Below are 16,336 nucleotides of genomic sequence, written 5' to 3'. Positions count from 1 at the left end.
TATTTCATGTTCTATATGACTATATTATTATTATTACTACTACTCTTGCTTTAATATTTTTGAGGTTCCTTTTTTGTCATAGTTTCAAATCGAATGTAGGAATATACTATATAGATATTAGGACCATGTGTTTTAAATAAGATTCGTAGTAACTTATATTGAGTGATTCATTAGTTAGTTTCTATTTCTTTGGCTCTTTGTTTCATATGCAGTATTACCATTTGGTTTTGACATGCTTGAATATTCGTTCATAATTATCTTACGAGCAAGTTAGTATTTTGGACTATTAAGATGACTGCTTGATTTAGGGATTATTTTGATGATTAAAACTCGTCTTTGCAGATATCATGACAAACCCAAAAGGCAAGAAAACTGCGGTTCCTGCCTTGAAAAAATGAAAAGGAGCAACATCTTCCTTTGGCCCCATCACTGAGATGCAACACCCATTCCTCCAATTTCCACCGGGACCCCAAGAGGAACTATTCCAGATACTACGGGCCCGACCACTAGGTGTGGGCCATTGCATTGATTTGACCGTACTAGAGCAGGTCCATCTAGCTGATTCGGTTTGAGCCCTCTTAGCCACCGCTCCATGGGACCGATTCTTTGACATCATCGAGCCGATGTACCTAGAGCTCACTTTGGGATTATGCTCAAAATTTCACATGTAAATAGCTATGGCGGAGCATGACAACCCAAGAACAGTCCAATTCTGCCTTAGTGGTCTATTACAGCAGCTGAGTGTCCCAGAATTTGGCGTCGCTTTAGGACTATATACGAACGAGTTCATAGAGGCCGAAAGCTTTCCTCACCTCCACTGCCATGTCCACTATGTGCCTTCATCATGCTGGAATGCCATGGTGCCTGCTATAGGCATCTATGACCCTAGCATTTCCAAGGCATCGACGCTAGCTCCAGCTCTGTGATATCTCCACGCTCTTTTAGCACACACTTTAACAGGGAGACGAGAGAGCACTGTTGTAGTGAACACTCACGACGCATACTTCCTGTGGAGCATAAGGCAAGGGCACATTTTTTACCTCGCCTACTTCATTGCCCTTGCCTTTTTCCATCAAACTGAACGACACCAGAAGGGAGTCATCAGCCTAGGCCTATATGTGACTCGTCTAGCGCGTTACTTCGGGCTCCTGAATATAGTGGCACAGTCTTCATCGCTCACTCTCATTGGTCAGATGTCCCCACAAGGCATCCAAAGTATGTTCCACATGCGAATGATTGAGCGTCCTCGTGGGTTCAACCCTCCTCAGTACCGACTTGCATGAGCTACCGATGAGGATGACGTCGAGGATATTCCTGATGATATCCTTGCATTTCAGGAGGACCCACCTTCACAGCCACCGCCGAGTCACCGACCAGTTCATGCGGCTACTTCAAAATCTGAAGTTTCTGACCACCTTCATCACTTTGAGCAGTATTGCACTCAGCGATTTGACAGCATCGAGGTGACACTACAACAAATCTGCCAACATTTTCACATATCGCCTTTAGCACCACCACCTCACGATCCAGCTGTTGACGAGGACTATTAACTCCATCTAATTTTTAAATTGTTTTTCTTTTTATTTTATTTTTATTTTGGCATTTCTTTTGCACTTTCATTATCCATTACTTACAAGATTGTTATTAGTATAATTTCAATTTTACTTATCTAGTTATTTCATTATTAATAATCCTAATATACAGATAAATCCCTTAAATATTATCAATGGCATCGCAGTTTCAAAAGGTTAAGGCAATGGGTACTACTAAGGCATACACATACAATCATCCATGACTGCGATGTGCAACTTGACCACGACCATAGCCACCACGACACCGATCACCACGATAACCTCTTCCCTGGGCATTGTGATTGTGGAACCCAACCTCTACCACCACCTTCACCTCTATCTACATGTCACATACACATCACTTTCAATGCTTCTAAACCTGTTTCGGCTCTTTCAAGGATCACATCCAAATTCAGGGCAGTTTTTATTCTCTCTCTCTCTTCTAATCTTATCTTATATTGCTATTATCTATCTCTGTACATTGAGGACAATGTACACCTTAAGTGTGGGAGGATATTTATGTGATTATCAGGAAATCCCTGAATTTTTTTATATTATCTTGTTCTTAAATAATTTTCTTATATCATTATTAGAGTAAATTATGTTTGATCTATGATTTTTATTGATATGTTTCGAATTAAACCATAGGTAATTGTGCATTAATTGTTTAAACTTTAAGAAATTAAGGAATCAAGCATGATGAGTTGACTTTTGAGAAATAAAATTGCTAGGTTGTTTCCCTGAATTGAGGTATTATCCTAAAGTTTTGAATTTATAGAATTGACATCAAATACACATAATTTTTGTGAGATTTTGAGCCTTTTAGAGCATATATCTTTCTTGCTCACTGATTTTATTGGTTATGAGTGTGTTAACATTGATTTATTATTTTAGATCTTGCATTGATTATACATGTCGAGACCACACCTTTGATTTGATATACGAAAATGATAAAGGCACCTAGGTTTTAACCCATCTACCCCATAAAAAGCCTACCCATATAATTGACCCCTAGTGAACCGCTTTGAGCCTTAAATATTATTTCTTGAATTCTTCCCTTAATATTAACCCATAACTTAACCCTTTTTGATTCATTAAGAATTTTTCCCTTTTTATTGACTTTTTTTATTGAGATTTAATTTGATTAGTTACCTATTTCTTTTTCGTTCATTCCAGTTGCTGAATTAATTCTTATTATGTATGTTCCATTATTTATTCTTATTCTTAAAAAAAAAGACGTATATTTATATTCATACAGTTACATATTGTTCTAAAGAGCTTGGATGAGTTAAAGCTGTTCTGTTATGAAAAAGAAGCTCACATTTTTTGCTTTAGATAGTCCAAATTCTGGCACTCTCTTGTAATTCAGCACTTAGCCTCACTCTTCTAAATTTGGTAATTTAGTTAAATTAATCTCGATTCTAACCCTCTTTTTCAGCCTTTATCCACACCTTTAACCCAAGCCCCATTACAACCCTGTTAAAGACCTTTTGATTTGTGTATTATTTCATTATAAGTGGTGGAGGTTTGATTTTCATGCAAGCCTATGGTAATAACTTTCTATATTTGACTATTGAGTGCTTAATTATTAAACCCTAAACACTTTGAGTGATTTGAGTGAATCAATAGTGAGGATGTCAACCTTGTTAATTTGAAATTAAAGGTGATTACTTAGATAAATGGGGATACCTATAATTTTATAATTGAAATGCTTGATTTAGATTGTTTGAAACTGTAATGTTCTTATAGTTAAGCTCTTAACGTATGATTACTTGTGGATTATTTCAAACATTATTAGTAAGAATTATAAGTTGAGAAGAACTTATTTTAATTGTTAGTTGAGGATTTTGCTTGAGGACAAGCAAATGCTTAAGTGTGAGGATATTTGATAAACCATAAGATATATATATTTTTACCCCATGCTTGACATATTTATGGATGATTTTTCCTTGGTTTTATTGAATTCGATGCTCCTAATCCTTTAATTTCATGTTTTATACTCAGGAGAGCTTAGGATAGCAAAAAGAGCAAGAAACGGGCCAAAAATAGAGAAATTGGGCTTAAATCAGTGTTGCACACAGCCTAGGCACTTCCACAAGGGTAATCCACACGCTGTATGTGACACACGGGTAGACTACACACCCGTGTGTCATGGTCGTGTCGACTAAGAACCAACTCAGTATTGCACACAGCCTAAGCACCTTCACATGGGCGTGGCACACGGTCGTGTCCCTGTAGAGCCCAAGCCTAGTTCTATTCGAAAAAGGGCACTTTCGAGAGTTTTAAAGCTTTTTAAAGCCTATATAAACACCTTAGAAGAGGATTAAGGGGGACACACAGAGTTTGAGGCAGAAAATACTCGCGAATAACCATCAGAATCACCTCGGAGCCAAGATCTACATTAAGACTGAAGATTTCCATCCAATTTCCTAAAAGTTCTTTGGGTTTTCTTTATGTTTTGTTGTTTTCCAAACTTTGAGATGTTTTCCATTATTATTATGAACTAAACTCCCTAAATACCTAAGGGAGATAAACCTATGACGAATCTTATTACTATTTGAATTGTATGATAAAGACTTATTCTTATTCATAATTATGAGTTCTAAATTCTTGTTTTAATATTCCAGGGTATTAATTCAGGTTTTAATATGCTTAATCAGTAGAGCAAAAATTCCTGTTTAAGAGTAGATCATTCATAATTAAGTGGATTTGAATGCATTCCTAGAGATAGGACGACATAAATCTGCCGGATTAGACTGAAATCTAATAAAGGAATCCATAGATTGAGTTAATGCGACAATAGGGGTTTTAATTAGAAAGAGATTTTAATTAATCAACCTAGAGTCGGTTGTTTTTAGTCTCGAAAGGGATAATAACATAAATCAGAGATTTCTACGGAATAAGTCAAGTGAATAAATCATCTAAGTCAAAGGTAATAAGTGAGATCTAAGTGGATTCTTTCTTGGGTATTGTCTTCTCCATTGGTTTTTTTTCTAAAGTATTTTCCAACTTTCATCTCTGTCATAATCTTAGTTAAATTAGAAAATTAGTTTAGTTTAAAAACACACTTTAATTCTTAGGCTAGATAATAAAAAGATAGTAATTATTAGTACTTTTAATCCTCGTGGATACGATATTTCCGGTCTCACCAAACTATAGTACTGTTCGATAGGTGCACTTGTCTTAAGTCAAATTTTTAGTTAGTTACACGACCATCAAGGGGTGATACAAGAGCAATGGTAATATACTTATATAATAATAATAATTAAAGTTGTTTTTTTACATGTCCTTATGAAATGTTTTATTTGACCATTCATACTTGTCTTTGCCTAATGCATGCATAGAATGTCCTACAACCAATGATGACGAGGAGTAAAGAGAAATAACAGATTCAATGAGAAGTAGTTGAATCTCAAGTGAATAAACATGATAACAAAAAGAAGAAGAAAAAAAGCCTTTTGAAGTTGGATTGTACACAAATTTAAGTACAACAGAACAAAATTGGAATGTGAGTGTAAAATTTGTGTTTATACTTAGTTGGTTTGATGTCGAATATTCTCATAGTGTAACAATTTTCTTGCATTAATGTAGCTTGGTTCAACAGCTGAGATAGTGGTTATTATAGTTAGTAGAAGAAAGATTGGAGATGCTTATACTTCCTAATTCAACCATACAAGGAAAAGGAAAAGACTATAATGGCAAGCTAACCAATGTGTCACAGGGAGGCAACTTCAACAACAACAAATAGATTATTGAATTGCAAAATAGAGGGAGGCCTCCAAAGAACATTACTGTGTGGACACAATGAAACCAAGCTTAGGCTATATAAATTGCAAAATACTACAAAACTTGACAAATTCATGTTGGTTTTAAGAAGAATACCATTCATTTAATATTATGTCTATTGTTTATATTATTGAATTAAATTTCACGTTTTGTATTATTTACATTATTGAATTGTTTAATCATGTTAAATCTTTATCAATTTCTATTAAAATGAAATTATTGATGATGACATAAAATATTCATGTTAAAATTTTCTGTTGGTATCAATTTCACATTTTATTTTTAAAATAACTTTTTATTAAAAAATCACAATTTTTCATTTAATATATTTTTTAATTTCAAAATACACGGTGACAAGAATCAGAAAATAATTGAAGCAACTAAACAAGCAAAGAAGCTAACCCATATATAAAATATTAATAAATAAATTATGAGGAGTTGGAAGTTAATAACAAAGTTGATTATGGTGAGCAAATTTGATTACAGCGGGTGGCAATGGCTACATAGACCCAAAATCATTTTGTTAATTTAACCCGAACAAATATATTCGATTTGATTTTATTCGAATTCCATCTCACTCGACTCAGTTCGAGAAAATTTCAAATTGAGTTAGGATGATAAAATAAGATTCATCAGCTTGATTAGCTCGAAATTTTTCATCCGATTCGATTCGATCGAATGGTCACCCCTAATTATAATTACTCAAATTTAGTTTTTTGACATATGAAACACCTAAAGCAATAACGTATTCTTTCTACTACTGCTACTACAGTTACACTTAACAAACAACCATGAAAATACATAGGGAGAGTGATACAATCATTCCAACACAATACCATTTCTTCTTCCTCCTATGATATTAAACACTTTTCAATGCTAATTGTAGAAGCTTTTCCATTGCTTTCAATTCAAACTTCAACTCTCGAATTTTAAATTTTTTATCACTTTTGTTCTTTTGGCTTTGAGTTAGCTTCTTCAATTCATCATTTTCTTTCTTCAATTCAGAAATCAAGAATTTAGCCCTTTAACTTAGTTCTTTATCATGCAAACTGAAAAAACCCACGATCAAAAACCTTATAATTTTGGCAACTAAAGAATCGTCTCCTAATATTAGATGTCTTTCATGTTGTCTACATCAAACATTTTAATTCCACGTAGCATAAAACATAATCTCCCTTGTACTCCCACAAAACTCAACAGTATAAATTACTAACTCCATTCCAATGAAGCACATGATGAACTCATTTCGCAACTCCTAATCATTAAAGAAACAAACAACAACTTATATTTCATGAATATTTACTCAGAAAAATCAGAACAACAAAGGGATAATCGATTGAGAATAGGAGAAGATGTTTTAGGTTTTGGGTAGACCCTAAAACTTAAATTTAGAATCATATATTTTGGGTTCTGGGTAAACCTTTAAATAACTTATAGTTAATGATTTGTATTCCTTCCCCAAGAAAATATGCACAATCTTCGAATCCTACTAAGAGAACTCAAAGAAATTTCTACTATCAAGGTTGAATGTAAGAGGAAGAAGTTTTAACTTGTAATTTGTTGAATACAGTCGATTTAAGGTTAAAAAAAGTTCATCAGTTTAGTTTTCTTTTACCGTTAGGTGTTAAAAAATGTAAATTTTCAAGCCAGAAATTTTTTTGAGTGAAATTATTTTTCCATGTCAGCAAAATGGCATGTGTCCGACCAAGTGGCGCATTCTGATGAATTTTGTTTGCCATGTCATCAATCATTAACAGTCAAATTGGTCAATGAAAGTTTCCGTTAAATAGAAAGGTTCAATTGTTTTTTTAAGGGATTAAGAGTTTAATTGAGTGCAATTTTTTCATAATGGCTCAATTGATTTTTTTTTTATTTTTATATTGAGGGATTTTTAGATCCTTTAGCCTTATAATAATTTGCATGTACCCTAAAATTAAAACCAAAAAAATTCTCATTAAATTATGGAAAACTTTTTCTACAACGAATTAATAAGGCTTCATTTGGGTTAAAAAAACAAAGGCAGTTTTCATTTTTTTTAAAATAATCTTTGGAAAATTTAACAATGTAAAAATTAGAAAACAATAAAAAGTTGTTTTATTATTTTCACCAAAGTTGTTTGAATTGGATCAGATCTGTTGGACTGTGAATTGACTAGGTACTGGTCCAGAGAAAAGCATTAGATCTATTGAATCTGGAACCGTTATAGATCGATTGAGCCGAGCTAAAACTAGTTGAACCATATTTTTAATTTTTTTTATTTTGGGTAAACTATATCCAAGTTCCATCAACTATTAGTAAGTTTATGTTTTGGTCACTCAACTTCAAAAAACTATAAAATGGTCATTGAACTATTTGAAAGTTTTCATTTAAGTCATTGAATTATTCAAAAGTTTTTATTCAAGTCATTGGGTGGTTAAGTTTTTTTAAAGTCTGGCTAGCAAGCTCCATATGACAATTTGACGATTGATACGATGAATTAGTACCCATTCATGAGTAGAAGAACATATCTTAGATCTAAGTCAATTTGTCAATTAGTGCCAAAGATCGAAGAAGAAAGCTTTTTGAATTTTGGTTCGCAAATTCATGACGTTCAAAGTTGTTCCATGAAAGAAAATTGAATTGGAGAAGAGAATGAAAAGGAAAGCTTTCAATTGATGCAAGTGTTGTGAACAAGGAAGGTCATACAACAATGATTTAATAGTTTGGTAACTTAAATGAAAACTTTCAAGTAGGTAAATAACTTAACATTTTAAAGTTGAGTGATTAAAACGTAAAGTTACTAATAGTTAAATAACCTTGGGTGTAATTTACCCTTTTATTTTTTATGAATTTATTTAGTCAAACAGATTGGACCGACAACCGGTGACCTGCTTAGACCATTAGTCTAGTTCTGAAAACCTTAGTTTTCACTAAAATATTTTGTAAAACTGAAAATAATGAAAACAATGATATTTAACTTTAAATGAATTAATCATGGTTCAAACCCATATAAAAGCAAAATTATTTTTTAAAATATTATATCTAACACCCTAATTCGAATCCATATAAATTTAAAATTATTTTTATTTTTCATAATTACCAAATATTGTTTCATTAGGGTTGGGGGGTTTTAGGCTTAACTTGTTGTATCTTTCAAGGCTTTATGCCCTTTGATGTAACAGGTTTTTTTTTAACAAAAAAGTAAAGTTGCTTAATTCCTTATTAACATTAGGTTTCAGATTTAAACTTGGATAATCTGTTTCTTCATACCTTAGAAAATAATAATCATCATAATAATAAATAATTTATAATTATTGTATTATGAAGCTATCAAGAGAAAATTATCCGTAAAAGGTTTAGAAGTTCAATTATAATACAGAAGTTCAATTAACCTAATATAACTCATTGGCCTCCTTGAATTCATGGCAATGTCAATTTGTAAGAGATAAACAATATTCTACACCATGTATTAGAGTCCTTCAAGAGGACAATGCAAACTACAATAATATCGAAGTTCTTACAATATTATACAGACATTGAATATCTATAAAACTTTATTTGTTGCGCTAACAGCAAACTTTCATTTGTTTACAATTGGTATAACTAAAAAAAAAAACTTAATGATGTAACGCCCCAAAAATACCTTATATATATTTCCGTATGTTTGTGTCACAAAATACCATCGGCGTCAGTGGTTATGAGTCTAGGAGTGTTTGAGAAGTCTTGGGTTTAAGCCTTGTCTTGAATAAATTTTTGTTTTTATATGAATAATCCCTATCTCTGGCCAGTCGGCTTATAAGGATAAGTGTGTGAAAATATAACAAAATGGGTCTGCTGGTCTAGTGGTTAAATGGGGGTTAGCGTGCTGGAGGTATTGTGTTCGATTCTCTATGATGGCAAGTAGTATTATTTTTGCTCAAGGTTCGGCTAAAGTTGTGCTATTAGTGGACTCCGAGTGGTGGGTGGTTAGTAGAATTTGATGGAAAAAATTAAGGGTTTTTGAAATAGTGGGGATTTTTGGAAACACTGGGGTACCAAAATTCTCTCCGGAGAAAGAAAAATTGACGCCTTTTCTTCCATCTTTTTCTTTTTTTGTAGTCGAAATTACCCATTGTCGTCGTTCCTTTTCTTATTTTCACACTATTTTCTTATTCTCCAAACTTGATTTTTGCCTTGTTCCCGTCGTCATTTCATGTCTCTGCTTTTCGTGTCTTATTTGGTAAGTGATAAGTGAGTTATTTTCAATTTATTCAATGAATATTCGTTTGACGAGAGTCACTTGCTGTTTAGGCGCAAATTAAGAAGTTGGTGGATCTCAATTGACGCTGCTTAAGCGAGGTAAGGTTCTCGATGGTTTTTGAGAATTGTCTGTTCGTAGCAATTCAGATTATGTGACTGAAATTGGGCTTTCTATTGTCGAGTATAAGTTCTAGAGTGCTCAGGAGTAATTACGCGTCGAAATCGGTGTAACCAAAATGCAGAAAACACGACTCGACAAAAAGCCAAAAAAGCTTTTTGTCGATACCATACGGGAGTCTGGTCACCTGTGTGGTAGGCCATGTAACGGAACACAAGTGTGAGTTTGATGAACCAGGCCGTGTGCGCATGACACGGGTACATAACGCTACCGTGTAATGGCCTAGCGAGGTCGTTTGCAACACAGGGGCTCGACCTATTGGGCTGTGTAGGCCACACAGACGTGTTGGCCATACGGGTAAATCAGACTAGCGTATGTGATTTTGGGCCAGACCATGTAATCTACACGGCCAAAGCCAATTTGGGTTGTGTGGGGCACACGGGTGTGTGGGCCCATACAGGCATACAACATGGACGTGTGAGCCCATTTCCACTGATTTGTAGCCAAGGTTGCACGGGTTGCCCGAGACGACTGTGAACCTTTTATAGGGTCAGTAAGCTTATCTAAACCCCTAGCTGAATGAAATAACTGAATGAATGAAATATCCATATATGATATGTGTATATATGTATGATTGTATACTGAGCATACTAAGCATGCTGTTAATACTGTACTGAATATATGCATGATACCATGATTTGGCATGACATGACTGTATGATGCATTACATGAGGATGGGTTGGTATTGATCGGAGGAAGTGTACTGAAAAGCTTCGAGCCTAAATTACTAGCAGCACAGCTGCATATTATTGTCTAGTGTCGTATTCGATACTATTTGGAGTGTAGGGATGGGTGGGTTGATTATATTCCCACATGGATTGTAGGGTTAGACGGAGATGGTGTGTAGAGGCTGGTTGGTTAGGATTTTGTGACTGCATATCTGATACTGCTACTGTTACTGTGATAGGCTAAGGCTCTACTACATGGCTGATTCTGCACTAAGGGGGGCTAAGGCCCAAACAGGACTGATACCGATACTGGAAAAGGGCTTAAGCCCAAACTGTGTTTGCCTATTTATTTGCATGGGGATTACACATTGAGTTTACGTAAGCTCACCCATTCGATTTAATCTGTGCAGGTAACCCCTAGATTTGACGGATCGTTGCAGCAAAGGACTTGTTGGTGGCCACATGACCTCGTTTACACTGTTTTGCACTTATTTACGCTTTTTATTTTGGTTTGGGTATTTTATTATAAATATGGCCTCTATGAATTTTCATTTTGGTTTGGAATTTTTATTGGTTATGGTTTAAAACGACTAGTAATAAGAAAACTCGAGTTTTCAAAAGAAACGAACGTTTTAACAAGATACTCACAAATATGCAAACCGTTTTAAAAGCTCTCGCATTGAAGAAACATTTTGAAAACTTTCGACTAATAAAATACACGATTAGAATTAATAAGTAATAATAAAAAGTTTCTAAATGAAAATTATTTTAAGAAAAGTTACGATTTTCAAACACACTACCATGTAACACCGCCTGATCTGGCCGTAATGTCTAAGCCAGTTTAGCGTGTTAGAGCCAGGTTGCAAAACTCGGCTGTGAATTTAGGGTTTTAAGATTTGATTTCCTAAGAATTATTTTCTAATCATTTATTTTTACCAAATGTGTGGTACACCGAAACTTCGGTGCCAATCCAGTAAGTTTTCTGAAATTGTTTTTGACAGTACATCCTGAAACCGCTCTAGGTAGTACTGAGACTACTATAGATAGACTGTACTGAAAACACTTAAAATAATGTATGTTGATATTGTAGTAAAACTGATGACATTGATTGACACTGTGATGTACGAAACAAACTTTACACTTCTGATACTGTTTTCATAAAATATCTTATAATAAACACTAGAACTGTAAACTGATGCGTAAAATTGTTAATACAGATAAAATGCAATTAGAAAATAAGCACTAGAGGTACTCGCAGACGGGGTACAAGAGGTTGTGGTAGAGGCCATAGAGGTGCTCGAGTTGGGTCGTCGTCATTTGGCAATCTGCCTAATTTGGATACTAGTGAGACACCGGCTTCACTATGACTGAGACTGGGTCTCATGATCGAGTAGCTGGGGATGACGCACTGCCTCAGGCCATGTTGAGGATTTTAGAGAGGATTCCTGGCCTAGTACTAGAGCTGGAGGCCGTGGGTCAGTTACGGAATGACTCCAGTCTAACAGAGCTAAGCTTTTCAAGGGTATTGCAGGATTTACCCCTAATGTGGCTGAGTACTGGATAGAGGCTACAAAGAGGATTATAAACGATCTGAACTGTACTCCTGAACAGAAATTGAAGGGTACTGTATCGCTGTTACGTGATGAGGCATACCAATGGTGGCTCACTGTTAAGGAGGGCACTCAGCCCAATTGATTGACCTGAAAGTTCTTTAAGACCACTTTCTAGGGAAAGTATGTGGGGGCAAGTTATGTGGGTGGATGCTCGTAAGCAAGATTCCTAAATCTGACTCAGGGAGATAGATCGGTGGCCAAGTATGAGGCTGAATTTTTGAGACTGAGCCGCTATGCACGAGGTATAGTAGCAACTGAGTATGAGGGATGTATTCGCTTCAAGGATTGCCTCAGGGATAATTTGAGGGTTTTGATAGCTCCACAGAGGGAGCAAGACTTTGCTGCACTAGTTGATAAGGCGAAGATTACTGAGAAAGTGAAGCACGCTGAGCAGTAGAACCGAGAGAGAGGAAGGAGCAAGAGGGATTCGGAGCCCTCGAGTTCCATTCAAAGGCCTAAGAAAAAGGCCAGAGTGGATGGGCCGATCAGATTTGGGGCTCCTATTGCTACTACTGGACAACTATCGTGTACTGACTGTGGTAGACGCCACCGGGGCGAGTGTTGGAAAAGAACTGAGGCTTGTTTGAGGTGCAGTTCATTAGAGCACCGTATTAGAGAGTGTATGCAGAGGTCTGATCAAATGCTAGCTTCGGGTACTGGTACTGCATTACCATCAAGAGCAGTTCAGCAGCCACCGAGAGGCCGTGGTTAGGCCAGAGGTGGGAATGGTTGGAGCCGTGGTTAGAGAGCATCGGGTAGAGGTATTGGTCATAATGAGGCGAGGTAGCCAGCTCTAGTTTATGCTACACGTTGCCAAGAGGATGGGGATGCTCCAGATGTTATCACGGGTATACTCTTTATTTATAATGTACCTTATGCTGCACTGATAGAAATAGGGTCCACTCACTCCTATATAGCTTGTACTGTGTCTGAGAACTTGGATATCTTGGTTGAGAGTACTACAAGTGAGGTGACTATACTGAGTCCGTTGGGACAATAAGTAACGGTAGATAAGTTATTTAGAGACGTTCCTCTAGAGGTTCAAGGGGCTATTTTTTTTGCTGATCTGATGGAACTGCCTTTCGGAGAGTTTGACCTGAAACTGGGGATGAACTGGTTGGTAAAACACTGAGTGAGATTGGATTGTGCCCCAAAAAGTTTTGTATTGAGAACTGAGGAGGATAGCGAGGCAGTAGTAATTGGGGAATGTCAGAACTACTTGTCGAATGTGATTTCTGTATTGGGGGTAGAAAAGTTGGTTTGTAAAGGATGTGAGGCGTATCTGGTCTACATCAATGTTTCAAATTCTAGGGATTCTTCAGTTAAGGATATCAGGACGGTTAAGGACTTTCTGGATGTTTGTCCTGAAGAGTTACTTGGGTTACCTCCGAATCGTGAAGTAGATTTTGAGATTGAGCTCCTTTCTGGTACAACTCTGGTATCTATCACCCCTTATAAAATGGCATCGAAGGAGCTCGTAGAGCTTAAGGCTCAGATTCAAGAGTTACTAGATCGTGGGTTCATCCGTCCTAGTGTGTCTTTATGGGTAGCATCGATTCTGTTCGTGAAAAAGAAAGATGGATCCATGCATATGTGTATTGGTTACCAGCAACTGAAAAAGTTGACCATAAAGAATAAGTACCACTTACCGAGGATTGATGATCTGTTCGACCAGTTCCTAGGAGCTTTGATTTTCTCTAAGATTGATCTTCGATCAGGGTATCACCAGTTGAGAGTTAAGGAGGCTGATGTGTATAAGACAGTGTTTAGGACTCGTTATGGACACTATGAGTTCCTAGTAATGCCATTTGGATTGACTAATGCACTGGCAGCTTTTATAGATCTAATGAACCAAGTGTTCCAACCCTATCTGGATCGGTTCGTGGTGGTATTTATTGATGACATACTGGTATATTTGAAGACTGACGATGAACATGATGATCATCTCAGAGTGGTTCTATAGATTCTGTGAGAGAAACAACTGTACGCCAAGTTTAGTAAATGTGGGTTCTAGTTACGTGAAGTAGCGTTTTTAGGACATTTGGTTTTTTGCTGAGCGGATTAGAATCGATCCTCGAAAGGTTGAGGCTATCTTAGATTGGAAGCAGCCTAAGACTATATCTGAGATTCAAAGCTTCCTGAGATTGGCAGGGTATTATCGACATTTTGTAGAAGGGTTTTTGTTGATTGCGGCACCCTTGACTAAGCTGCTATGTAAGGGTGTGTCGTTTAATTGGACTGGTGCGCAACAAGAGAGCTTTGAGAAGCTCAAAACTGTATTGACTGATGCCCCTATTTTGATGCAGCCAGAATCTGGAAAAGAGTTTACTATTTACAGTGATGCATCACATGGCGGTTTGGGATGTGTGTTGATGCAAGAAGGTAAGGTGGTAGCGTATGTGTCTCATCAGCAAAAGATTCACGAAGTGAATTATCCGACGCATGACCTAGAGTTGGCCACTGTGATATTCACACTAAAAACCTGATGGCATTACCTATATGATGAGAAGTGCATCATCTACACGAAACACAAAAGCCTCAAGTATCTCCTCACTCAGAAGGAGTTAAATCTTGGGCAACGAAGATGGATTGAGTTGCTTAAGGACTACAATTGTACGATTGAATACCACCCTGGTAAGGCCAATGTGGTGGCCGACGCACTAAGTCGTAAGGTTATGACTAATTTGAGGGCGATGTTTGTTCATCGCAGTTTATTTGATGATAGAAGTCTACTAGTGGAGCTTCAAGTTAAGCCTACGTGGATTGAGCAAATTAAGGGCAAGTAGTTGGAAGACGAATCATTAGGTCTTCGTTTCTGACAGGTTGAGAGTGGGCTTACTGAGGACTTTGGACTAAATAACGAAGGGGTACTTTGTTTCTGTGGGAGGGTCTGTATGCCGAAAGACACTGAATTGAGGCAGTTGATACTAAGAGAGGCATATAGTAGCCCCTATGCTATCCATCCTGGCCGAAATAAGATGTACTGAGACCTTCCTGAGTTATTCTGGTGGCCAGGACTTAAACGAGAGGTTACTAATTTTGTGGGTAAATGTCTGACTTGCCAGTAGGTTAAGACTGAGCATCAGTTACCTTCGGGGTTGTTACAGCCAGTTAAGATTCCACTTTGGAAGTGAGAGAGATTGACTATGGACTTCGTTAGTGGGTTACCCCTCACACCTACTAAGAAAAATTCAATGTGGGTTATAGTGGATTGGTTGACCAAGTGTGTCCATTTCATACCGGTTCGTACTGATTACTTTCTATAGAAGTTGGCTAAATTGTATGTGTCTGAGATAGTGAGACTACATGGGGTACTGGAACGGCGGAAATGTGCAAGTGTACACAATCGTAACAAGTAATAAAGTGACAAGTAAATGTCGAGTTATCGTACCCACAGGGACTGTAAAAAGCAATATTTATGAAATTAATTAAAACACTTTGGTGAGGTAAAAATAATTTTAGTTTGAAAAGAGTGATTTATATACTAAGATTTTAAAACTAAGCAAACAATTTAAATAAAATAAAAGAGTTCTAGTGCACGATTTCAATTAAGATTTTATCAAGATGATATAATTGTGTTGGATTAATTATACTTGTTTAACTTAGAAATATTAAATTCGTGCTTATGCTGTTATGAATAAATTCACGGCAACCCAGTAATTTGCTAACTTATGAACATATTTACTAATTAAAAAATTCCATTTATCTCTTGAACATATCCCTATGCCAATTCAACCGACTAAACAGATTTAATAAAGTAAAATGCTATCGCACATACATACTTATTGAATTAAATTATCTCTTGCATTTTCCTATGTTGATTCAACCGATTAATTCAACTTAATAAACATGTAAAAGATCATGTCAAGTAACAAATTAGCCATACCTTGAAACAATTTAATCACAACAATCTTGCAAGTTATGCAAGGCATATGTATCGCCAAATACAATGCTGATTTAATTTTCAGTTACCTTAGAAGAATTAAACATGCACTGATTAAGTACTGAGTCCATTAATTTCAATTTCAATCCGTTTAAACAATTAATTCTTTAGTTATCTAAACAATTAATTCTTTAGAAGAATTAAACATGCATTGAGGCCTATAACAGCATAAACACTAATTTAATAATTCAAGTAGGCAAAATATAATCAACCCAACACGAATTAAATTCAAGCTAAATTGATTAAAATAACCATTTCAACAACAATATTTTTTATATATATGTTCATCATAAAAACACCAGAAATTAAAAAGAAAGGGAACAGAAAGCAAATCTAGTGTTTCTCTGTAGCTTGACTGT

This window comes from Gossypium hirsutum, chromosome A13 (assembly GCF_007990345.1).
Source record: "Gossypium hirsutum isolate 1008001.06 chromosome A13, Gossypium_hirsutum_v2.1, whole genome shotgun sequence".
Lineage (NCBI taxonomy): Eukaryota > Viridiplantae > Streptophyta > Magnoliopsida > Malvales > Malvaceae > Gossypium > Gossypium hirsutum.
Note: the sequence above shows the minus strand (reverse complement) of the source record.